The sequence below is a fragment of the Elephas maximus genome, chromosome X, assembly GCF_024166365.1.
Source record: "Elephas maximus indicus isolate mEleMax1 chromosome X, mEleMax1 primary haplotype, whole genome shotgun sequence".
Lineage (NCBI taxonomy): Eukaryota > Metazoa > Chordata > Mammalia > Proboscidea > Elephantidae > Elephas > Elephas maximus.
In genome coordinates this window covers 103,177,138-103,201,692 of record NC_064846.1, presented here as the reverse complement: position 1 = coordinate 103,201,692, position 24,555 = coordinate 103,177,138, and the positions used below count along the sequence as shown (strand labels likewise).

The following is a 24,555-nucleotide window of genomic DNA, read 5'->3' as shown; positions in this document are numbered from 1 at the left end:
ATTTAAACATAAAAATAATAAATGTGTTATTGGAAAAAGGCTAACATTACAATGATTTTACAGTTGCTTTCAATGGAACAGAATTCAGAATTATATAACCAAAAAACCAAATCCGTTGCTGTCAAGTTGATTCCGACTCATAGCCACCCTATAGGACAGAGTAGAACTGCACCATAGGATTTCCCAGGAGCAACCGATGGATTCGAACAGCTGATCTTTTGGTTAGCAGCTGAGCTCTTAACCACTGCACCACCACCAGGGCTCCTGGAATTATATATCCACATTAAAAATATGCGATTATAAGTAAGGCTCAAAACACAGGGTATCTGCAAAAGTCAAATCAGTTTGGAGAATTTTAACAACCATTTCCAAGTACATGAAATACAGTATTGCATCATACAATATTGTTTCCTGTAGCAATATGGCATTGTACAACAAGCGTAATTCCATCTGATTCATACAAAGGAGAATAAGTTAAACAAGTCAGTGAAATAAACAGTAGTACCCACTTTTAAGCACACAAATTGTAAAACTGAAGTTTACTTTCTTTTGATGGATTCTGTGCAACAGAGAAGTAAAAATGAAACACAGCAATCAAAAGGGTTAAATACACAAGAAAGAGCTATTCACAATTACACAGAGGACAGAGAATATATCATTGTATGCATCTTTTTTTTTATTTTGTTGAATTTAAAAACAAAAGGTACTTGTTTTCTACCAGTTCATAAACAGCATAACAATAAGAACAATTCAGGAAAATGTAATGTAGGTGTTGAGATTAACAAACTCTACCATACTAAATTCTCCTTGGCCGTCGAATCAATTCCGACGCACAGCAACCCCAGAAGACAGAGTAGAACTGCCCCATAGGGTTTCCAAGGAGTGGCCGGTGGATTCAAACTGCCACCCTTTTGGTTAACAGCCAAACACTTAACCGCTGCACCCCCAGAGCTCCACCATCCTGGCTGCCATTAAGTCCGGGGCAACCAGTTACCCCGCCTCATGGCGACCCTGTGTGTGTCAGAGTGGAGCTGTTCTTCACAGGGCTTTCAAGGGCTGACTTTTTGGAAGTAGATCACCAGGACTTTCTTCCAAGGTGTGTCTGGGTGGACTCAAACCTCCAACTTTTCAATTAGCAGCTGAGTCAGTTAACTGCACCACCCAGAGACTCCAGCAAACTATGGCCCAGTGCTTATATGCACTGCAGAATATTTCCAAATCTAAACAATTGTTACAGAAATCATTTCACAGAGAAAAAAATATTCTCTGACTCTACAGAACCAATTCTTTATAGGAATAATCTTTCTTTGCAATTAACATACATATGAACGTCACATCCAGTACATCTTTTATAGCCCAAATTAATGTTACTACAAAAGAAAGCAAATTGGACCGTAGTCACATGTATTAGCATCTATAAAGCTGTAACAGCACAAAGATAAATTATAATTCAGGGATTTTTTTTTTCTTAACAGTCTCAGGTATCAACCAGATGAAGTTGCTGGCAACCCATTTACTAATGATTTCTGAGGTCTACTGGCAAAGGAAGATTGATGGTTATTGATTCCACTTATAGGCCTGGAAATGGGAGGAAAATGAGGATGAGAAGACTGGACTGGAGTATTGGGGCTCATCAAACAAGAAGAGGTAGAGCAAATACCTCCTGTTGGTCTGTTGCCCTTGCCATTCCCAGAGTCACAGTTTTAGTTCTCCAGCATATGCCAGCCTATCTCTCTGACTATATTTCAAAGGAAAAAACCCATATTTCCTTTAGGTATAAATGTAGGAGATATCCATTAGTGTATAGTCATCCTTTAAAGATTTCTCTTCATACATGACATCAGTTGGGAAAGTATTAGGTTTGTCCATTTTGCTTCTGAGAAACATCCTTAAAATAAAATTTAGGCTAATCATAATCATTGCTGCTGGACATCTCTGATGTATTTTATTATTCACTTCCTCCTTAGATTTCTCTTTGACTTTGTTTACTTTCTGATTCAATCTCTTCTGGTCAAAAAATGCAGTGGAGAAGCTTATTGTCTCATCATCAGTTACAATTCTCTTATAATTCACCTGCAACTTCTCTATTTTCCTTAGAGCCACTGGCAGCGTCAACTGAAGATGATTTGCATAAAAATCCCTTCTCTTTGTTTCATTTTTTAGAAGGCCTGGAACTAATTTGTGTTCCATATATGGAAGAGTTTTATCTGACCTTATGTTCAGGGGTGGTCTGGTTTTGTAAACTTGGACATCACAGGACAATATTTGCTGGTCTGCAGGTAACACATAACATATGTTTTATGTACATTTTGTTATGATAGTGACATCAATGAACTGCTCCATAAAGCACTCACATTAAGTGGGGATTTAGCTCAGAGACTTTGATTCTGGTTGTTTGATGCACTTTTTTGTGATAAAAGATCCCAGGAAAGCAGCTGGCAAGAGGTGATCCAAAAGGGTAGAAAAGACAATGAGCTCAGATGGGAGGAGCCAAGACTTGAAGTGCTCAACTCTCACTGGTTCAGGAGCCTCTCCCACCCCCTGCCCCAAGCTCTGAGCTCCTTCCAGAGTGATCTGCCATCCTGGAAGGTGTTTCTAATCTGAATCGGGGCTCCCTCACCATCATCTCTCCACCCTCCAGGCCACCTAATTCTGTTTTAACAAGGAAGGCTGTTTCTTTTTGTAGCGACGTAGTAAAAGGAGAGCGGGAGAACCAATAACCTAACTAGGAAATAGAGGAAGGGTGTAGAAAGCAGAAGGCAGAAAAAGAATAACAATAATCATGGTTACCATGTATTAATCACTTTCTATTTCCCAGGCACTGTGCTGTGGGCTTTTTAAATTCATTATTTTATTAATCCTATTTTTTTTTTACTAATAACTCTATGCTATAGGTTGTACCTATAAAAAAATTTTTTTTATAGGTACAACTGTTACCGTTTTATAGAAACTGAGACAAAGACTAAGGCCCTTGCCCAAGAACACACAACTAGGAAATTAGAAAGCTACACTTTTAACTCAGAAATCTTACTCGAGTGTTTCCTCAAAAAACTTCCATTAGCTTCTTATTGTCTACAAGGAAAGTTCAGACACCTCAAAAGGTACTCAAGGTCTATCGTGATCTGGCCCTAAAATGTTTCCAGATGAACTTGACTCTATTTAAAGAAACCTAGTCTGTCAAGGCTTAGAAGTTTCTTAGTAATCATCTAGTCTAATATCCTCTTATATAGATGGGGTGACTGCGACCTAGAACTCACACTGTAAGCTAGTGGTGGTACCAGAACTAGGAATCAAGTCTCTGTAATCTTATTTCAGTTCTATTTCTGATGTGCCTGGCTCAGAGAAGATGCCTGGTAAATGTTCATTAAATGAATGGATAAATGGATGAATGCTACACCTAAGGGCAACAAGTGGTTCTGATAATGCTATGGAAATGGAGATAAACGCTTAGGGCAGGTGTATCGATCTCAGACCAGAGCTCCTAGAAGGGAAGAACAAGGTTTCCTGGTCTTTTCCTACAGACATATCTTATTTGCATATGACCCAATACCATCAGGAACCTAGTAAAATGCCTGAACAGTGAGGTTCTTCATCTTCTCTCAAAAGATTTCTGTTCTCCTTCTCTGTCTGTCTCACTCACACACATACAATCTCTCTCTCTTCAAGAAACAGGCTATCCAGTCATAAAGCTGGCACATAATGGTATAGAAGAAAAAGCACAGGAACTGGAGTCAGACAGGTCTAGATTTGGGTCTAGGCCCTGCCACTTACAAGCTATAAGACATAGACAAATCTCCTAACCTGAGCCTTTGTTTCCTCATCTGTCCAATGGGAATAATAAAACCTACTTCATAGTGTTAGTAGGAAGATTAAATGAGATTATTTTATCAGTTAGGATTGTGTTGACTTCGTGTAACAGAAATTCAACTAATGTGACTTTAATAAATGATGGTCACTAACAAAAAGTCTGGAAATAGGCCATCGATGATTGGAACAGTGGTTCCACAGAATCATTAAGAATCCAGGGTTCTTGTGCTTTTTGGTTTCACCATCCTCAGCATGTACCTTCTTCCTTGTACTCTCAAGTTGACATCATATTCCAGGCATGACAAACGGATGAGGGAAAAAGGCAAAGGGTGCGTGCCAGTTGAGTCTATCCCCTTTCGTCAGGAAAAATAAGTCTTTCCTGGAAGCCTCACCCAGTGGTCTTTTGCTTACATTTCTTTAGCCACACTGGGTCACATGACCAAACTAGTTGCAGGGAGCCCGGGGAGGAGAGCATTTTAACTGGGTGCATCATTGCCTCAAACAAAATCATGAGTCTGTAAGGAAGAAGGGGAGAATGGATAGAGGCAACTTGCAGTCTGTCACAATGGTGTATATGAAAGTTCTTAGAACAGAGGGCAAGTCTAGCACAAAATAGATGTTCAGCAAATGTGAGTTATTTACTTCTGAATTTGAGACAGATGAAATCAAACTAATTCTGCCCCACTGGGGAATATTCGGAGCACTCGTGGTGCAGTGGTTAAGACCTTGGCTGCTAACCAAAAGGTCAGCAGTTTGAGTCTACCAGCTGCTCCCTAGAAACCCTAAGGGGCAGTTCTACTCTGTCCTGTAGGGTCGCTATGAGTCAGAATTGGCTCGACCGCAACAGGCTTGGTTTTGGTTTGGGTTTGGGGAGTATTCAAGAGCCAGGTTCCCAAGTTGGAGCTCCCAACAGAAGAATCTGCCTGCATGTCATCTCTAAGGAATTTTCAGGATGCTGGAAAATCCCTAACTACAAACAACAAAATGTAACAAAACCTCAACACCAATCTCTTGTCCCCTGGCCTTGAACTGCTCCTGAAATGTCACCATTCAACTTACTCTTTTGAGTTAAGGCGTTGTCTCCAGGTTGAAATACCAAAATGTTACCTTGGAGTGGATAATGTGCTTCTCTCTTAAGCCCTTTGCATACCAGCATGGCTAAAAACGTGAGGCATCAGGTACTCCCTAAAACAATAGGGGGTGACACTTACTGAAAGAGGTAGAAGGAGTTAGGGAAAGCCCAAACCAGGGGGGAAGCTGAGGATAGCTTTGAGGGACAGGCAGCCAAGGTTAGACCTAGATTCTGGGAACAAGGAATCCAAAGGAAAAACAAAGCTCCCCACTCACTTCACTATTTTCTCTTGGGATGGGCCTGTTGAGTCCTCATGATTTTGCTTTTAAGCCAGTTGTGGGTCACAGAGACCAACAAGTTCATCAGTCTCTGGTGCCTTCCCTCTTCTTCAAACAACTCACAAAGCTTGGCCTCAATCTTCTTCCTATTACCATGGTTAGAATTTCTTTACATAGAGAGAAGGATGACCAAAATAGGAGTCAATATGTCTGTGTTCACTTTCCCACTCTGATAATCAACTGCTGGTAACATGAGGAAATTGTTTAGGGTTACAAGTAAAGCTTTACTATCCCCACCTATCAAATGAGAATAAGAATCCCCACCTATTTCACAGGTCTATTGTGTAAATGAAATCTAACAATTGAAAGAAAGTTATTTGCAAGGAATAAAGCTTAATGTGTTGCAGAAGTGTAAGAAATTATTTTCAGTGTTTATCAATGACTTATTCAGTCATTTGACAACATCGCTTAAGACCTTACTATATCTTGGGCTCTGTTCTAGCATCAGAGATGCTATACTGAACAAAAATAAAAATAAAGAGGTCCCTATTTTCTTGGTATTTCAATTCTGGTAGGAAAGGTCAAAAATAAACCAAGGGATATTAATTAGTTGTAAGTGCTGTTATGGAACTGAACAGGGTAATGTGAATCAACTCGACAGCAATGGGTTTCTTTGTTTTTATGAATGTATCAATTAGAGTTTGGTAAAGAAAACAGAAGACACTGTATATATGTACTGTAGTTGTGAAGAGCTTTAACATAGAAAATAGGGGCTTACACAGCTGTTATATGAGCTGCAAGAGCAGAAGATAAGGGAGTTGCTGACAATGATTTTATTCTGAAACACAAAAGTGAGTGATTTTCAAGAGCTCATGGGGAAGATGCTAAAATTCTCCAGAATCTCCAGGAAGTTCCTACCTATAATCTTAGGCTCATGAAGCAGGTGTGTCTTTTTCTCGTTTTTTTAAATGGTACTTAAGATGAAGGTTTACAGAACAAACTAGTTCTCATTAAACAATTAGTACACATATTGTTTCACGACATTGGTTAACAACCCCACGACATGTCAACACTCTCCTCCTCAACCTTGGTTTCCTTATTACCAGCTTTTCTGTCCCCTCCTGCCTTCTAGTCCTTGCCCCAGGGCTGCTGTGCCCCTTTAGCCTCATTTTGTTTTATGGGCCTGTCCAATCTTTGGCTGAAGGATTTTTTTTTTTTTTTGTGCAGGTCTTTTACATCCCTGGTTAGATTTATTCCTAACTATTTTATTTTTTCAGGGGCTATTTTGAATGGTATTGTTTTCCTGATTTCCTTTGCATCGTTCTCTTTATTGGTGTATAGGAACCTGACTGATTTTTGTATATTTATCTTGTATCCTGCTCCTCTGCTGAATCTTCCTATTAGTTCCAAAAGTTTTCACGTGGAGTCTTGTGTTTTCAATGTATGGTATCATATCATCTGCAAATAGGGACAGTTTAACTTCTTCATTACCAATCTGGATGCCCTTTATTTCTTTTTCTTGCCTTATTGCTCTAGCTAGGAATTCCAGGGCAATGTTAAATAGGAGTGGTGATAAAGGGCATCCTTGTCTTTTTCCTGTTCTCAAGGGGAATGTTTTCAGCCTCTCTCCATTAAGAATGATGTTGGCTGTTGGTTTTGCATGGATGCCCTTTATTATGTTCAGAAATTTCCCTTCTATACCTATTTTATTGAGAGTTTTTATCAGGAATGGCTGTTGGACTTTGTTGAATGCCTTTCCTGTGTCGATTGAGATGATCACGTGATTCTTTTATTTATATGGTGGATTACTTTGATTTTCTAATGTTGAACCATCCTTGCATAAAAAAAAAATTTTTTTTTTGAACCATCCTTGCATACCTGGTATGAATCCTACTTGGCAGTGGTGTAGTATTTTTTTTGATATGATGCTGAATTCTATTGGCTAGAATTTTGTTGAGAATTTTTGCATCTATATTCATGAGAGATATTGATGTGTAATTTTCTTTTTTTATGGTGTCTTTGCCTGGATTTGGTATCAGCATTGTGTGGGCTTCATAGAGTGAATTCAGAAGTATCTCTTCCTTTTCTATGTTCAGAAATAGTTTGAGAAGTACTGGTGTAATCTCTTCTCTGAATGTTTGGGAGAATTCTCCAGCGAAGCCATCTGGGCCAGGGCTTTTTGTTGTTGTTGTTAGTTTTTTTTTTTTTTTTTTTTTTTAACCTTCTCAGTTGCTTCTCTTGTTCTGGGTCTGTTCAGATTTTCAACACCACTTTGTGTTAGTTTGTGTAGGTGGTGCATTTCTAGAAATTTGTACGTATCCTCCAGGTTTTCAAATTTGTTGGAGTATAGTTTTTCATAGTACTTTGCTATGATCCTTTTTATTTCAGTTGGGTCTGTTGTAGTGTCCCCATTTCATTTTTTATCTGGGTTATTTGCATTCTCTCCCGTTTTTCTTTTGTCAACTTGGCCAGTGGTTTGTCGATTTTGTTGATCCTTTCAAAGAACCAACTTTTGATTTTGTCGATTCTTTCTATTGTTTTTCTTCTCTCTATTTCGTTTATTTCTGCTCTGATCTTTATTATTTCCTTTCTTCTGGTGGCTGTGGGCTTCTTTTGCCATTCTCTTTCTCTCGTTCAAGTTGTGTAGCTAATGTTTTGATTTTGTCCCTTTTGTCTTTTTTGACGTGAGCATATATTGCTATAAATTGACCTCTGAGGACTGCCTTTGCTGTGTCCCAAAGGTTTTGGTATGATGTAATTCTAGGAATTTTTTTATTCCATCCCTTATTTTGTCTATTACTTAGTGGTTTTTAAGCAGGGTGTTATTCAGTTTCCAAGTAATTGATTTTTTTCCTTGCTCTTCCTGTTGTTACTTTCTACTTTGATGGTGTTGTGGTCAGAGAAGATACTTTGCATTACCTCAATGTTTTGGATTTTGTTGAGGGTTGCTCTGTGGCCTAAGACGTGGTCTGTTCTGAAGAACGTTCCATGTGCATTGGAAAAGAATGTGTACTTTGCAGCTAGTGGGTGGAATGTTCTATATATGTCTATGAGGTGAAGTTGGCTGAGTGTGCTCTTAAGCTCTTCTGTGTCTTTGCTGAGTTTCTTTCTAGATGTTCTGTCCTTTACTGACAGCGGTGCGTTAAAGCCTCCTACTATTATTGTGGAACTGTCAATTTCTCTTTTCAGTGTTATTAGTTTGTTTTATGTATTTTGGAGACCTGTCATTGGGTGCATAGATGTTTATTATGGTTGAGTCTTCATGATGGTTCATCCCTTTTATCATTATATTTTGCCCTTCTTTGTTGTGGTGGATTTTGTTTTACAGTCTATTTTGTCTGTGATTAGTATTGTCACTCCTGCTCTTTTTGGCAGTTATTTGCTTGATATACTTTTTTCCATCCTTTGATTTTTAATAAATTTATGTCTTTGTTTCTAAGGTGTGATGCTTGTGGACAGCATATTGATGGATCCTGTTTTTTAATCCCTTCTGACACTCTCTATCTCTTTATGGGTGCATTTAGGCCATTTATATTCAGTGTAATTATTGATAGGTATGAATTTATTGTCATTTTGTAGTGCTTTTTTTGTGGTGCTGACATTTTCTTTGTTCCTCCTACTCTCCTGTGCTGATTTTCTTCTGTATTTGAAAAATTTTGTTTGTATTGAGACCTTTTATTTTTCTTCTTTCTTTTGATGAGGTTTGTTAACTTTCTTTGTGGTTACTGTGAAATTTCCCTGTATCTTCCTAATTTTAAACCATACTTTTATTACTTGATATCACCTTGACTTTGGAAGTTCTATACCCGCACCGTTTATTCCCTCTTTTATTGTTCTGATGCTGTTGTCATTTATAGATTGACCTCCCTGGTTTCCTGTTGTAAATCTTTCAGTTTTGTTTTATCTTTGAGAATTCATTGCCTAAGTTGGTATCCGGGTGGTGCTCTTCTGTGTCCTAGATTCAGGTTGTTGTCTGATGTTGTTGGTTCTCTAACTGAAAGACTCCCTTTAACAAATCTTTTAAGTTTGGTTTGGTTTTTACATATTCCCTTAATTTCTTTTTATCTTGAAATGTCCTAATTTCACCATCCTAAAAAAAAAATTTTTTTTTATATGAATGAGAGTTTTGCAGGATATATTATTCTTGGTTGGAATTTTTTTTCTTTCAAGGTTTTATATGTCATCCCATTGCCTTCTTACCTGCGTGGTTTCTGTTGAACTATCAGAGTTTAGTCTTATTGTTCCTCCTCTGTATGTGACTTTTTGTTTTTCCAGCTGCTCTCAGGATTTTTTCTTTGTCTTTGGTTTTAGAGAGTGAGATTATGATATGATATGCCTTGGTAATTTTCTTTGGGGATCTATCCTATATGGGGTTCGTTGAGCTTCTTGGATGGTCAGCTTTTCATCTTTCATGATATTAGGGATGTTTTCTGTCAGCAATTCTTCAATGATCCTCTCCCTCTTTTCCATTTTTTCCCCTGCTCTGGAACTCCAATCACTCGCAAATTTTTGCTTTTGATTTTCCCACATAATTTTTAGGGTTTCTTCATTCTTATATCTGATTTTTCCTCAAAAAGAGTTGTATAGAAGTATCTGTCTTCAATTTCGCTGATTCTGTCTTCCATCATTTCAAACCTGCTCCTTAGCCCTTCTATGAAACTGTCCATTTCTGAAATCTTGTTGTTTATCTTTTGGATTTCTAATTGTTGTTTTTGTATGCTTTCTAGTTGTAAATTTATTTTAGCATTTTGTTCCTGTATTGTTTTCCTGAATTATTCCATTTTTTCCTGTATTTTCCATGAATTTTTTTGTCTTTTCTATAAATTTGACTGTTTTTCCTCATTTTTGTCTTCTTTTTGCTTCAATTCTTGGATAAGCCAAAAAAAACCAAGCCCACTGCCATCGAGTTGATTCTGATTCACAGCCACAGAGTAGAACTGCCCTGTAGAGTTCCCAAGGAGCACCTGGTAGGTTTGAACTGCCAAACTCTTGGTTAAGAGCCACAGCACTTAACCACTATGCCACCAGGGTTTCCAACTCTTGGATAGCTCTGAATATTAGAGATTTCAGTTCCCTGTCAGATAGTTCTAGTGCGTTTTCTGCTACTGGAAAGTCATCTGGTGTTTTATATTGGACACCTACTGGAACCATCCTATCCTGTTTTTTTTTCTATGTTTTGGTATTATCTGCTGTCTTTGGGACATTCAGTAGTTATTTTATTTGTTTGTTGATTGTAGATTTGTTTGTTTTGTCCTGCTTTTTTGTTTTATTTGGTTAAGTCTGAGCAGTCGTGCTGTACATTCTTTGTTGTTTGCTCATCTGTGGTCATGATACTTTTCACCTCCTTGTCCAAAGGGCAGGGCCAGTCACTCAGCTATGGTGCAGCAGGGTAGTTACAGCTGAAGGGGAGGGGCTGGAATGGGTTGTTTGTGGCATATACTAGGGGTGACAGGGTGGGCCAAGAATTAGTGATGGGAGGTTCAAGTAGGCTGTGCCCGTGCTGCTCAGGGGTGTGATATTCAGTGCACAGTGCAGATAGGGAGGAAGGAGGGGGGAGTTTGTGATGTATGGAGCTAATATGGGTATGGGCAAGAGGAGAGAGAGGAGATAGAAACAGGAGCCAAAAACAAACAAACACAAAAAAGAGTGCTAAAGGAGCTTGCCATTGGAGTCAAGAGATAAGAAATTGCGAAATGGAGAAGAACAAAAAGAAAAAGGGAAAAAGAAAGAAAAAATAACTAAAAAAATTTGGAGAGAAAAAAAATGCCCCCAGGTGTCCCACTCCTGTGGCTGCAAAGACCAGGGAAGTGAAGCAGGTATACCTTAAGAGCTCATGGAGAAATGGCTGTAAATCTCACTTCTGCCTGGTTGTCTGGGTGCAATTGCTTGCACAGAATATTCTCTTCTTCCAAATCTCATGCAGGTGCCACTTGTTGTCAAACTAACCTGAGAGAAGAGATATCCTGAGAAATGCAGTTGCAAATTTGATGATACTAAGTTGACAGAGACAATCAGGCACACTGGAAGTTACTTTAGGTTGTGCCAGGAAAAGTCTTTCTGACAGGACCATAACAAATGTTTGTATAAGGTTTATTGCACAAGGGCCTCTAACTCAGAGGCAGAGGGCATGAAATTCAGCCCACACTTTTCTAGCCAAGTCTTGGGCCCTGGTTTGGGGCTGTCAGGACTGAAGAAAGTGTTACTTTTCTAATCAATCCCAGAGTTTGCCCATTTTTGACATTTGTCTTCTGTGGGGAGATGTCTTTCTGTAATTTACACAAAGGCACTATATGTCCTAGCAGTAGCCCTGCTCTCTTAGACTGTGGCAATCAAGGTGTGAAGTGTGATCTAATCCATGATAAGATTTGTTTATCTCATCCAGATTGTTGTAAGCACCTTAATGTCAAAGAAGGATCCATAGTTTAGCCTTTCGCTATGTTGGCTGGCTGATTGACTCACCTGCTGGTGAACGAAATAAATGTCTAACTGGCTGACTTACACACTGACAGAGTGATTGGAAAATTCATTTTACTTGATAGGCTGACTTGCTGACTGAGTCATTGAATGACTGGCTGACTGACTGGCTAATGGTCTATTGGTCAAACTTTCTGCCTGTTTGTCTGATTAGTTGCCTTTCAGGTTGATTGTTTAGTTACTGCCTTCTACCTGACAAATGATTGATGGGCTATCTGATGATTGATAGGTTATCTGACAGACTGATTGATTGATATATAGCCTTGGTGACTATATGACTGTCTGATTCTCTGGCTGACTGATGTACTAGCTAATTGTCATACAGGATGAAAGATTATCTAGCTCTCTTTCCAACTGATGTGTCTTCAGGGTGACAAGTTGACTGACAGGCTACTTGACATTGTTTGACGGGCTTTCCAACGAGGTGGTCATGGGCAGAAACAAGGGTGAAGAAAAAAGAGTGATACAACATACAATTCAAGATGCTGCTCCATCCAGAGGAAAGGGAAAGGTAAGTTGGTGACAAGTAGAAAGAGAGGGCACTTGACAAAAGGGTTAATAGCTTTTTCCTGATAGCACAAGGAGAAAAATGGTGCTAAAAAAAAACAGCCCATTAATAATAGGGCATGAAATTAATGTTGGCTCTAAACTACTTGAGATATAAAGCTCATTTCTCAGCTTGACTGTTCACAAGGAAAATAAAAGATGACACTTGGATAATAAAGAAACAGTAAAATATCAAGAAAATAGCCATAAAGGAGTCACTTACTGAGCCAACAGGAGGGGCACTGAGAGGACACAAATCCCAGAGCCCAAAGATTCATCCCCAAGCACTTACTTAGTCACAAAGAAGCCCAGAAAGGAGACAGGAGGGCTACATTTGTTTTCTAGTAGAAAGAAGGGGAAGTGTTCTTCTCTCTTTGGTCTCTGGTTAACCTAAATGGCTGAGCCTCTGAAATCTCTTTTTTCCAAAAGTCCTTGGACTTTATACTAAGAAATACCAACTGGTAATTTGTACACTGTGGTCCACACATTATTCACTGTGTTCTAGATTTCATCCGGACACCTCCTCCACCCACAGCTTCTTACAGGTAGCCAACCCACACTCTCAACCCCTACTAAAGTAGGATATGACTTTACTGCCATGCATGGTCATAGTTACTAAACTAGGGATGCAAACTCAATGAAATATTAGCCAAGCCATAAACTGGCCAGTGACCTATGGCATTGTCTCTTTAAAAAAATACGTGCTTGGGAAGTTCTCAAACTCTGGAGAAGTTGAACTAAGAAATACAGAGAGAAGGCAGCAGTTAGCAGTAGGACCAGATTCTGAAATATTGTGAGGTAAAGAGAGACAAAGACAACCATGGTGGGCCAATTCCAAGCCTAAGTTATGAGGACTAAAACCAAAGTAAGCAGAAGCTAGGAGGCAGAGAAGAAGGTGATAAAACTAGCCATAATTAAGAGGTGAATGGAACAACCAAAGAGAGTAGCTAACTTCCATTCATGGAAGACCACTAGAGTAAACAGCCATAACCTCCATTTGCTGAAGTACCTGGAACTTCTTTGAGTATAGACCCATTCTATAGTTCCCTCTTTTTCTGAATACCAGATGATTTGCTTTTCCTTTGCTCCTGGGGAAATGTCCTTAAAATAAATCCTCCATACTTCAAGAAACAAGTGCGTTTCTTATAACCAAGAGAACCATATAAAGTCTGTATATAGAAACCCCAACTTCTTCTCCCACTCCCCATTTGGATTTCCTTAGAGTCTAATCCTTTTATCAAAGTGTTCTCCATTCTTTACACCTCCCACATCCACAGGAACTTTTAAGTAAAATATCAGATATGGGTCCATTTGCTTAGATGTACAGTGCTGGTTCCCAAGCCCTCAAGTCTTTTGAATTTCTCCTAGTTATTAATATTTGTACAGAAATTTTACATTGCTTTAAAATTTTTTATAATGAAGCCCTGGAAGTTTGGCAAGGTACTCATTGAATAAATGGTTATGAAACAGTGACTGGTCCAAAGTCACAGTAGTCAACCTAGAAGTAGAACTTACTTCTCAAACTTTCAGCCTTGTGTATATTTTATAATGTGTATAATATTTTTATGTAAAAAACCCATTGCAATCAAGTTGATTCCAATTTGTAGCAGCCCTATAGGACAGAATAGAACTGCCCCATAACGTTTCCAAGGAATGGCTGGTGGATTCAAACTGCCAACTTTTTGGTTAGCAGCTGAGCTTTTAACCACTGTGCCACCATGGCTCCATATTTTTATATAGCCATATGTATTTATTTCCATATAAATAAATAGGTTACATATGCTCAAAAATTACTTACTGATATACACTTGAGATCAAAAGTCCCTGGATGAGGCAAATGTTTTTTTTGACTACTAATATAAAGAGTGGCAGTTTGAACCCACCAGTGGTGCCATGGAAGAAAGGCCTGGCAATCTGCTTCTGTAAAGGTTACAACCAAGAAAGCCCTATGGAGAAGTTCTACTCTGTAATACATGGGATCACAATGAGTCAGAATTGACTCTATGGCAATAGGTTTGGTCTTTTGTTTACTTTGATCAAGACTTTGGAGACTGTCTTAGACACACACACACATTCACGCACACACATATCCATACACTAATCTCCAGGACAGAAAGTTTTGGACTGTATCTGGCTTGTTGCCAAGCCATCTGTGACCTCATAGCCAGAAAAACAGCACTGACTACTCACCTATTAACCGGATATTTCACACGGCAATCATTTCAGGTCTCCACTTCCTAGTATTAGAGAAGCGATCTTAATAAACACTTCACTAGCCATCCTTCTTGTGTCACCAGTTCTTGGCAGAAAGTAATGTGTTTATTCTTCCACCTCCAGAGCCACCAATCAATCTTATTGCTTTAACATAACCTTGTAAATGAACATAATAAAACCTATTTGTTCTGCTAAGTAGAAAAGATGGCAGTTTCAATGGTTGTTTCCATACCAAGAGCTAGGCAGAGCCAGTCCACATAGTTTAGTAGGAAAAGCATGGAACTTCAATTTCTGGCAGTATGACCAACTCACTCATAGAAATAGCTGAATATTCTGGATAGATATATTTAAACATCTTGCTAAAATTATTTGATGATATGGCAAGAAACTAAGGAAAAATCAAGGCAAAACTACATGATAGTGAGAAAACAGAGATAAATGGAACACCAAAGCTGGCTGAATATTTGCTGAATGTGTAAATTCGAGCTTTGGCATTGGTGGTTTTAATGGTACTAGAAGAAAAGAGACAAATCCCAGAGCTTCTTTAAGATAGGTAGTCTAATAGGAGATACACCAATAAAGCTGGGACTCAAAGAGCTATATACCTTCATTATAAGGGTCAACTGGAAATGAAACCACCCAAGAGCGGAGTAAAAGTAAAATTATTTGCCTTGGAGCTTGTTGCTGTGTAGTGGGAAAATCATCTTCCACAAGACTCCATAACCAAAATCCAGCTGTTATGTGAATTTGCAATGTAAAATTCATACCACCTGGGTGATGGGAAAACCTCAAGTTGGCAATTTATTTTATAGTGTTCCAGGCAAAATGAATTTGCATTTACCTCTGTCATGCATTAGAGGGTAAAGTGCCCTCCAATGACAGAGGCAAATGCAAATTCATTTTGGAGGAAAAAAAATAATCACAAGTTCAAAGAATTCTCGTAGATGAGGGGCTAAGAAATAATATTCCATAACCAGAAATCCTGAAACCTGGAAAGAAACAAGACGCCATGGATATAACCAGCAGAAAAAACACACAACAGATGTAGGGTCATCAAAATTTCAGATAATGAAATTATTTGGCATATAATACAAAATAAGAATTGTTTATATTTTAAAATAATTTTGAAGTTTGGAAATAATATGAATAAAGAGCAAGAGAGAATTTTTAAAAATGAGCAAACAGGTTTGAATAATTCAATTAGAAATTCTATAAATGAAAAAAATGTAATAATTGAATTAAAGACCTATGACAGGTTTAACAGAAAATTGAACAAAGCTTATCAGAGAATTAGTGACCTGGATGATAGAACAGAAGAAATTATCAAGAATGCAGCACAGAAAGACAAAGAGATGGAAAATTTAAAGTAGGGACTAAGAGGACAAATTGAGAAGATCTAACACAGATCCAGTTAGAACCCATAAGTAAAGGAGAAAAAGAATCAACAGAAATAATACATGAAGATATACTAGCTATATATATTAGACATAAATTTACATTTAAAAGCCCAGGGAATATAAAGCACAATAAATAAAAATAAATCTTTGCCCAGCCTTTTTCTCTAGTCATATTACTTCCAGCAAACTAAAGAAAAAGGACATTAAAAGCAGTTCAGAAAAATAGACATTACTCTTAGAAAAACTATATTTTGATTGATAGCTGACTTTTCAACAACTATGCAAGCCAGATGGTAGTGGAATTACACCTTTTTTTTTTGCTCAGAGAATAATAATAACAATATTTTTAAAATTTCAACTTAGAATTATAAGCACAGTAAAGGAATCTTTAAAATAATAGTAAAAACACTTTTAGCAAAGAAAAAGTGAAAGTTTTTGTCATCAATAGATCTATACTAAAGGAAAATGTAAAGAATGTTCTTTAAGCCTAAGTAAAATGACCCCAGATAGAAAGTCAAAGAAACACTAGGGATAAAAAAGTGGTAAATACATTGATAAATTGAGATGAACAATAATTGTACAAAACAATAATGATAATGTCTTATAGCTTTAAAAGAGATATCTCTAATAGCGTTTCTTAAACAATACATAAAATGTGCATGCCATAATAGATTGGTAAATTCATCTATATTAATGTTAATCAACAGAAAAAATGAAATAGAAAATAAAATAAGCCATATTATTTAAATAGCATCAAAACTCATCAAGTACCAAAAAATAAATCTTACAGAAGATATAGAGACTTTATATTGCTTTATACAGAGCAATATAAAATATTGTTGAAATAAAGTCTTTAAAGAGAGATATGGCATGTTTATGGCCAAAGAAAAACTGATGCCTTTGAATTGTGATGTTGGCGAAGAATATGCCATGGACTGCCAGACGAATGAACAATTCTGTCTTGGAAGAACTACAGCAATTATGCTCCTTAGAAGCGAAGATGGAAAGACTTCATCTCATGAACTTTGGACATATTATCCGGAGGGAACAGTCCCTGGAGAAGGACACCATTCTTGGTAAAGTAGAGGATCAGGGAAAGAGAGGAAGACCTTCAACGGATGGATTGATACAGTGGCTGCAAGGATGGCGCAGGACCAGGCAGTGTTTCATTCTGTTGTACATAGGGCACTGTGAGTCGGAACTGATGTAACAGCACCTAAAACGTAACAACAACATGTTTATGGCTTAAAAGGCTCCATGTTGTAATGATACCAAAAAAAAAAAAAAATGATACCAGTTCTCCCCAAATTGATATATAAATTCAACCTGACAGGGTTTTTGGAAATTGAATCTGTTTATGAAATTTACCCTCTTGTCAAAGAAGAAGGTGGATAGACTTGCAAGAGTTATTATAAAACTACAATAATCAAGACAGTGTGGTATTTGTGTAAGGCAAATATACCAATGGAATAGAATAGAGAGTCCAGAAACAGACCTATTATTATGTAAGCACTTGATTTATGATAAAAAGAGCTTCTGTTCAGCATAACATACCATTAAGAGAGTAAAATGGCAAACTACGTACTGGAGGAGATATTTGCAACACATAAAAGCAACACAGGGCTCACATTCGGAGTATATAAAGAATTCCTATGAATTAGTAAGAAGAGACAGCAACCTGTAAGAATATAACTAAAAAGGTACTTCTTAAGAGTAAGAATAAATTAAATACAGTTTCATTTATATAAGCTTTAAAACATTCAGACATAAAACATGGTATTGTATGGGGATACAGAGATACGGTGTAAAACTCTAAAGGAAAGCAAAGGAATTATAAACAAAAAACTTTAGTTTTGATATTACTATTGAAGAGAGACAGAGATGAGCTTGCGAGGTGCATGCAAGAGATTTTTTTAAATTAATTTTTATTAAGCTTCAAGTGAACATTTACCATTCCAAACAGTCTGTCACATGTAGGTTTACATACATCATACTCCCTTCTCCCACTTGCTCTCCCCCTATTGAGTCAGCCCTTTCAGTCTCTTGTTTCGTGCCAATTTTGCCATCTTCCCTCTCTCTCTATCTTCCCATCCCCCCTCCAGTCAAGAGTTGCCAACACACTCTCCAGTGTCCACCTGATTTAATTAGCTCACTCTTCATCAGCATCTCTCTCCCCCCCCCCCCCCCCCCCCCCGCTGACCAGTCCTTTTCATGCCTGATGAGTTGTCTTCGGGGATGGTTCTTGTCCTGTGCCATCAGAAGTTCTGGGGAGCATTGTCTCTGGGATTCCTCTAGTCGCATTCATATCATTAGGTATGGTCTTTTTATGAGAATTTGGGGTGTGTATCCCATTGGCCTCCTGCTCCCTCAGGAGTTGTCTGTTGTGCTCCCTGACAGGGCAGACATCGATTGTGGCCGGGCACCAACTAGTTCTTCTGGTCTCAGGATAATGTAGGTTTCTGGTTCATGTGGCCCTTTCTGTCTCTTGGGTTCTTAGTTGTTGTGTGACCTTGGTGTTCTTCCTTTGCCTTTGCTCCAGGTGGGTTGAGACCAATTGATGTATCTTAGATGGCCGCTTGTTGGCATTTAGGACCCCAGGCGCCACAATTCAAAGTGGGATGCAGAATGTTTTCATAATAGAATTATTTTGCCCGTTGACTTAGAAGTCTCCTTAAACCATGTTCCCCAGACCCCAGCCCCTGCTCCTCTGACCTTTGAAGCTTTCATTTTATCCCGGAAACCTCTTTGCTTTTAGTCCAGTCCAATTAGGCTGACCTTCCTTGTATTGTGTGTTGTCTTTCCCTTCACCCAAAGCAGTTCTTATCTACTGATTGATCAATAAAAAACCCTCTCCCTCCCTCCCTCCCTCCCCCCTTTGTAACCACTAAAGTATGTGTTCTTCTCCGTTTTTTCTATTTCCCAAGACCTTATAATAGTGGTCTTATACAATATTTGTCCTTTTGCCTCTGACTCATTTCGCTCAGCATAATGCCTTCCAGATTCCTCCATGTTATGAAATGTTTCAGAGATCCGTCACTGTTCTTTATCGATGCATAGTATTCCATTGTGTGAATATACCACAATTTTTTTACCCATTCATCCGTTGACGGACATCTTGGTTGCTTCCAGCTTTTTGCTATTGTAAACAGAGCTGCAATAAACATGGGTGTGCATATGTCTGTTTGTGTGAAGGCTCTTGTATCTCTAGGGTATATTCCGAGGAGTGGGATTTCTGGGTTGTATGGTAGTTCTATTTCTAACTTTTTAAGATAACGCCAGATGGATTTCCAAAGTGGTTGTACCATTTTACAATCCCACCAGCAGTTGTATGAGAGTTCCAATCTCTCCGCAGCCTCTCCAACATTTATTATTTTGTGTTTTTTGGATTAATGCCAGTCTAGTTGGTGTGAGATGGAATCTCATCGTAGTTTTAATTTGCATTTCTCTAATGGCTAATGATCGGGAGCATTTTCTCATGCATCTGTTGGCTGCCTGAATATCTTCTTTAGTGAAATGTGTTCATATTCTTTGCCCACTTCTTGATTGGGTTGCTTGTCTTTTTGTGGTTGAGTTTTGACAGAATCATGTAGATTTTAGAGATCAGGCGCTGGTCGGAGATGTCATAGCTGAAAATTCTTTCCCAGTCTGTAGGTGGTCTTTTTACTCTTTTGGTGAAGTCTTTAGATGAGCATAGGTGTTTGATTTTTAGGAGCTCCCAGTTATCTGGTTTCTCTTCATCATTTTTGGTAATGTTTTGTATTCTGTTTATGCCCTGTATTAGGGCTCCTAGGGTTGTCCCTATTTTTTCTTCCATGATCTTTATCGTTTTAGTCTTTATGTTTAGGTCTTTGATCCACTTGGAGTTAGTTTTTGTGCATGGTGTGAGGTATGGGTCCTGTTTCATTCTTTTGCAAATGGATATCCAGTTATGCCAGCACCATTTGTTAAAAAGACTATCATTTCCCCAATTGACTGACACTGGTCCTTTGTCAAATATCAGCTGCTCATACATGGATGGATTTATATCTGGGTTCTCAATTCTGTTCCATTGGTCTATGTGCCTGTTGTTGTACCAGTACCAGGCTGTTTTGACTACTGTAGCTGTATAATAGGTTCTGAAATCAGGTAGGGTGAGGCCTCCCACTTTTTTCTTCTTTTTCAGTAATGCTTTGCTTATCCCTGGCTTCTTTCCCTTCCATATGAAATTAGTGATTTGTTTCTCTATCCCCTTAAAATATGACATTGGAATTTGGATTGGAAGTGCGTTAAATGTATAGATGGCTTTTGGTAGAATAGACATTTTTACTATGTTAAGTCTTCCTATCCATGAGCAGGGTATGTTCTTCCACTTAAGTATGTCCTTTTGAATTTCTTGTAGCAGATTTTTATAGTTTTCCTTGTATAGGTCTTTTACATCCTTGGTAAGATTTATTCCTAAGTATCTTTTTATCTTCTTGGGGGCTACTGTGAATGGTATTGATTTGGTTATTTCCTCTTCGGTGTTCTTTTTGTTGATGTAGAGGAATCCAAGTGATTTTTGTATGTTTATTTTATAACCTGAGACTCTGCCAAACTCTTCTATTAGTTTCAGTAGTTTTCTGGAGGATTCCTTAGGGTTTTCCATGTATACGATCATGTCATCTGCAAATAGTGATAGCTTTACTTCCTCCTTGCCAATCTGGATACCCTTTATTTCTTTGTCTAGCCTAATTGCCCTGGCTAGGACTTCAAGTACGATGTTGAATAAGAGTGGTGATAAAGGGCATCCTTGTCTGGTTCCCGTTCTCAAGGGAAATGCTTTCAGGTTCTCTCCATTTAGAGTGATATTGGCTGTTGGCTTTGCATAGATGCCCTTTATTATGTTGAGGAATTTTCCTTCAATTCCTATTTTGTTAAGAGTTTTTATCATAAACGGGTGTTGAACTTTGTCAAATGCCTTTTCTGCATCTATTGATAAGATCATGTGGTTTTTATCTTTTGTTTTATTTATGTGATGGATTACATTAATGGTTTTTCTGATATTAAACCAGCCTTGCATACCTGGTATAAATCCCACTTGATCAGGGTGAATTATTTTTTTGATGTGTTGTTGGATTCTATTGGCTAGAATTTTATCGAGGATTTTTGCATCTATGTTCATGAGGGATATAGGTCTAAAATTTTCTTTTTTTGTAATGTCTTTACCTGGTTTTGGTATCAGGGAGATGGTAGCTTCATAGAATGAGTTGGGTAGTATTCCGTCTTGTTCTATGCTTTCAAATACCTTCAGTAGTAGTGGTGTTAAGTCTTCTCTGAAGGTTTGGTAGAACTCTGCAGTGAAGCCATCTGGGCCAGGACTTTTTTTTGTTGGAAGTTTTTTGATTACCGTTTCAATCTCTTTTTTTGTTATGGGTCTATTTAGTTGTTCTACTTCTGAATGTGTTAGTTTCGGTAGGTAGTATTTTTCTAAGAATTTATCCATTTCTTCTAGGTTTTCAAATTTGTTAGAGTACAATTTTACGTAGTAATCTGAAATGATTCTTTTAATTTCATTTGGCTCTGTTGTGATGTGGTCCTTCTCGTTTCTTATTCAGGTTATTTGTTTCGTTTCCTGTTTTTCTTTAGTCAGTCTAGCCAATGGTTTATCAATTTTGTTAATTTTTTCAAAGAACCAGCTTTTGGCTTTGTTAATTTTTTCAATTGTTTTTCTGTTCTCTAATTCATTTAGTTCAGCTCTAATTTTTATTATTTGTTTTCTTCTGGTGGCTGATGGGTTCTTTTGTTGCTCACTTTCTATTTGTTCAAGTTGTCAGGACAGTTCTCTGATTTTGTCTCTTTCTTCTTTTTGTATGTGTGCATTTATCGATATAAATTGGCCTCTGAACACTGCTTTTGCTGTGTCCCAGAGGTTTTGATAGGAAGTATTTTCATTCTCGTTGCTTTCTAAGAATTTCCTTATTCCCTCCTTGATGTCTTCTATAACCCAGTCTTTTTTCAGGAGGGTATTGTTCATTTTCCAAGTATTTGATTTCTTTTCCCTAGTTTTTCTGTTATTGATTTCTAGCTTCATTGCCTTGTGGTCTGAGAAGATGTTCTGGATTCTACCAAGATTTGTTTTGTGACCTAATATGTGGTCTATTCTAGAGAATGTTCCATGTGCACTAGAAAAAAAAGTATATTTTGCAGCAGTTGGGTGGAGAGTTCTGTATAAGTCAATGAGGTCAAGTTGGTTGATTGTTGTAAGTAGGTCTTCCGTGTCTCTATTGAGCTTCTTACTGGATGTCCTGTCCTTCTCCGAAAGTGGTGTGTTGAAGTCCCCTACTATAAATGTGGAGGTGTCTATCTCACTTTTCAATTCTGTTAAAATTTGATTTATGTATCTTGCAGCTCTGTCATTGGGTGCTTAAATATTTAATATGGTTATATCTTCCTGATCAATTGTCCCTTTTATCATTATATAGTGTCCTTCTTTTTCCTTTGTGGTGGATTTAAGTCTAAAGTCTATTTTGTCAGAAATTAATATTGCTACTCCTCTTCTTTTTTGCTTATTATTTGCTTGATATATTTTTTTCCATCCTTTGAGTTTTAGTTTGTTTGTGTCTCTAAGTCTAAGGTGTGTCTCTTGTAGGCAGCATATAGATGGACCGTGTTTCTTTATCCAGTCCGTGACTCTCTGTCTCTTTATTGGTACATTTAGTCCATTTACATTCAGCGTAATTATAGATAAATAAGTTTTTAGTGCTGTCATTTTGATGCCTTTTCATGTGTGTTGTTGGCCTTATCATTTTTCCACATACTTTTTTGTGCAGAGACGTTTTTCTTAGTAGATTGTGAGATCCTCATTTTCATAATGTTTAACTTTATGTTTGTTGAGTCGTTACTTTTTTCTTGAGTTATGGAATTGATATTCCTTTTTGCGATCACCTTATTATTTACCCCTATTTTTCTAAGTAAAAACCTAACTTGTATCGTTCTATATCGCCTTGTATCACTCTCCATCTGGCAGTTCAATGCCTCCTATATTTAGCTCTCTTTTTGATTATTGGGATCATTTATCTGTTGATTTCCATGATTTCCTGTTATGTGTATTATTTTGTTTATTTATTTATTTATTAGAATTAATCTTACTTTGTTTTTGTGCTTTCCCTGTTTGAGTTGCGTTGATATCAGGACGTTCTGTTTTGTGACCTCGTATTGTGCTGATACCTGATATTATTGGTCATCAGGCCAAACAATCTCCTTAAGCATTTCTTGCAGTCTTGGTTTAGTTTTTGCAAATTCTCTAAACTTGTGTTTATCTGTAAATATCTTAATTTCTCCTTCATATTTCAGAGAGAGTTTTGCTGGATATATGATCCTTGGTTGGCAGTTTTTCTTGTTCAGTGCTCTGTATACGTCGTCCCATTCCCTTCTTGCTTGCATGGTTTCTGCTGAGTAGTCTGAACTTATTCTTATTGATTCTCCCTTGAAGGAAACCTTTCTTTTCTCCCTGGCTGCTTTTAAAATTTTCTGTTTGTCTTTGGTTTTGGCAAGTTTGATGATAATATGTCTTGGTGTTTTTCTTTTTGGATCAATTTTAAATGGGGTTCGATGAGCATCTTGGATAGATATCCTTTCGTCTTTCATGATGTCAGGGAAGTTTTGTGTCAGGAGTTCTTCAACTATTTTCTCTGTGTTTTCTGTCCCCCCTCCCTGTTCTGGGACTCCAATCACTCGCAAGTTATCCTTCTTGATAGAGTCCCACATGATTCTTAGGGTTTCTTCATTTTTTTTAATTCTTTTATCTGATTTTTTTCCAGCTATGTTGGAGTTGATTCACTGGTCCTCCAGAAGTCCCAGTCTACATTCTAATTGCTCGAGTCTGCTCCTCTGACTTTCTATTGCGTTCTCCAATTCTGTAATTTTATTGTTAATCTTTTGGATTTCTATATGCTGTCTCTCTATGGATTCTTGCAACTTATTAATTTTTCCACTATGTTCTTGAATAACCTTTTTGAGTTCTTCAACAGTTTTATCAGTGTGTTCCTTGGCTTTTTCTGCAGTTATCCTAATTTCATTTGTGATATCTTTAAGCATTCTGTAAATTAGTTTTTTATATTCTGTATCTGATAATTCCAAGATTGTATCTTCATTTGGGAAAGATTTTGATTCTTTTGTTTGGGGGGTTGGAGAAGCTGTCATGGTCTGTTTCCTTATGTGGTTTGATATGGACTGCTGTCTCCGAGCCATCACTGGGAAACTAGATTTTCCAGGTAATCAGCTAAAAAAAAATGCAGTCAGATCCCTATCTGAATTCAGATGTTAATGGAGCCGCCTGGGGAGGGTGGGGGAGGGATCAGAGAGCTAGGCGTGTAGCACCACAGAATATAGAGCTGATCCCCTCGTTCACACTCCGCCCCTGTTCGCCAGAATCCCGGCAGGACGGCTCCCCGGCTGGGACGCTACTCTCCCTGCTCCAAGATCAGTCACTTCCTCCCGGGGATTTCTCCCTCTGGTGCGCCGCACCACTCACGTGAACTGGGTGGGCATGGCCCTCACAAACAGCTGGGCTCGCCCCCGGGGTCTATTCAGGGGAATGCGCTCACACCCCGCCTGCTCTCACCAAGATCCCAGCAGGACAGCTCCCCGGCTGGGACGCTGTCCTCCCTGCTCCAAGACCTGTCACTTCCTCCCGGGGATTTCTCCCTCCGGTGCGCCGCACCGCTCGCGCGAACTGGGTGTACGTGGCCCTCACGAACATCTGGGCGCCCCCCCGGGGTCGCTTTAGGAAAATATAGGTGATCCCCAT

General features: G+C 38.2%; 1 pseudogene; it reads right to left on the bottom strand.

Annotated features, from left to right (window-relative positions):
- Positions 1-1,484: 1,484 nt before the first annotated feature.
- Positions 1,485-24,555, bottom strand: LOC126068765 (polycomb complex protein BMI-1-like; annotated as a pseudogene).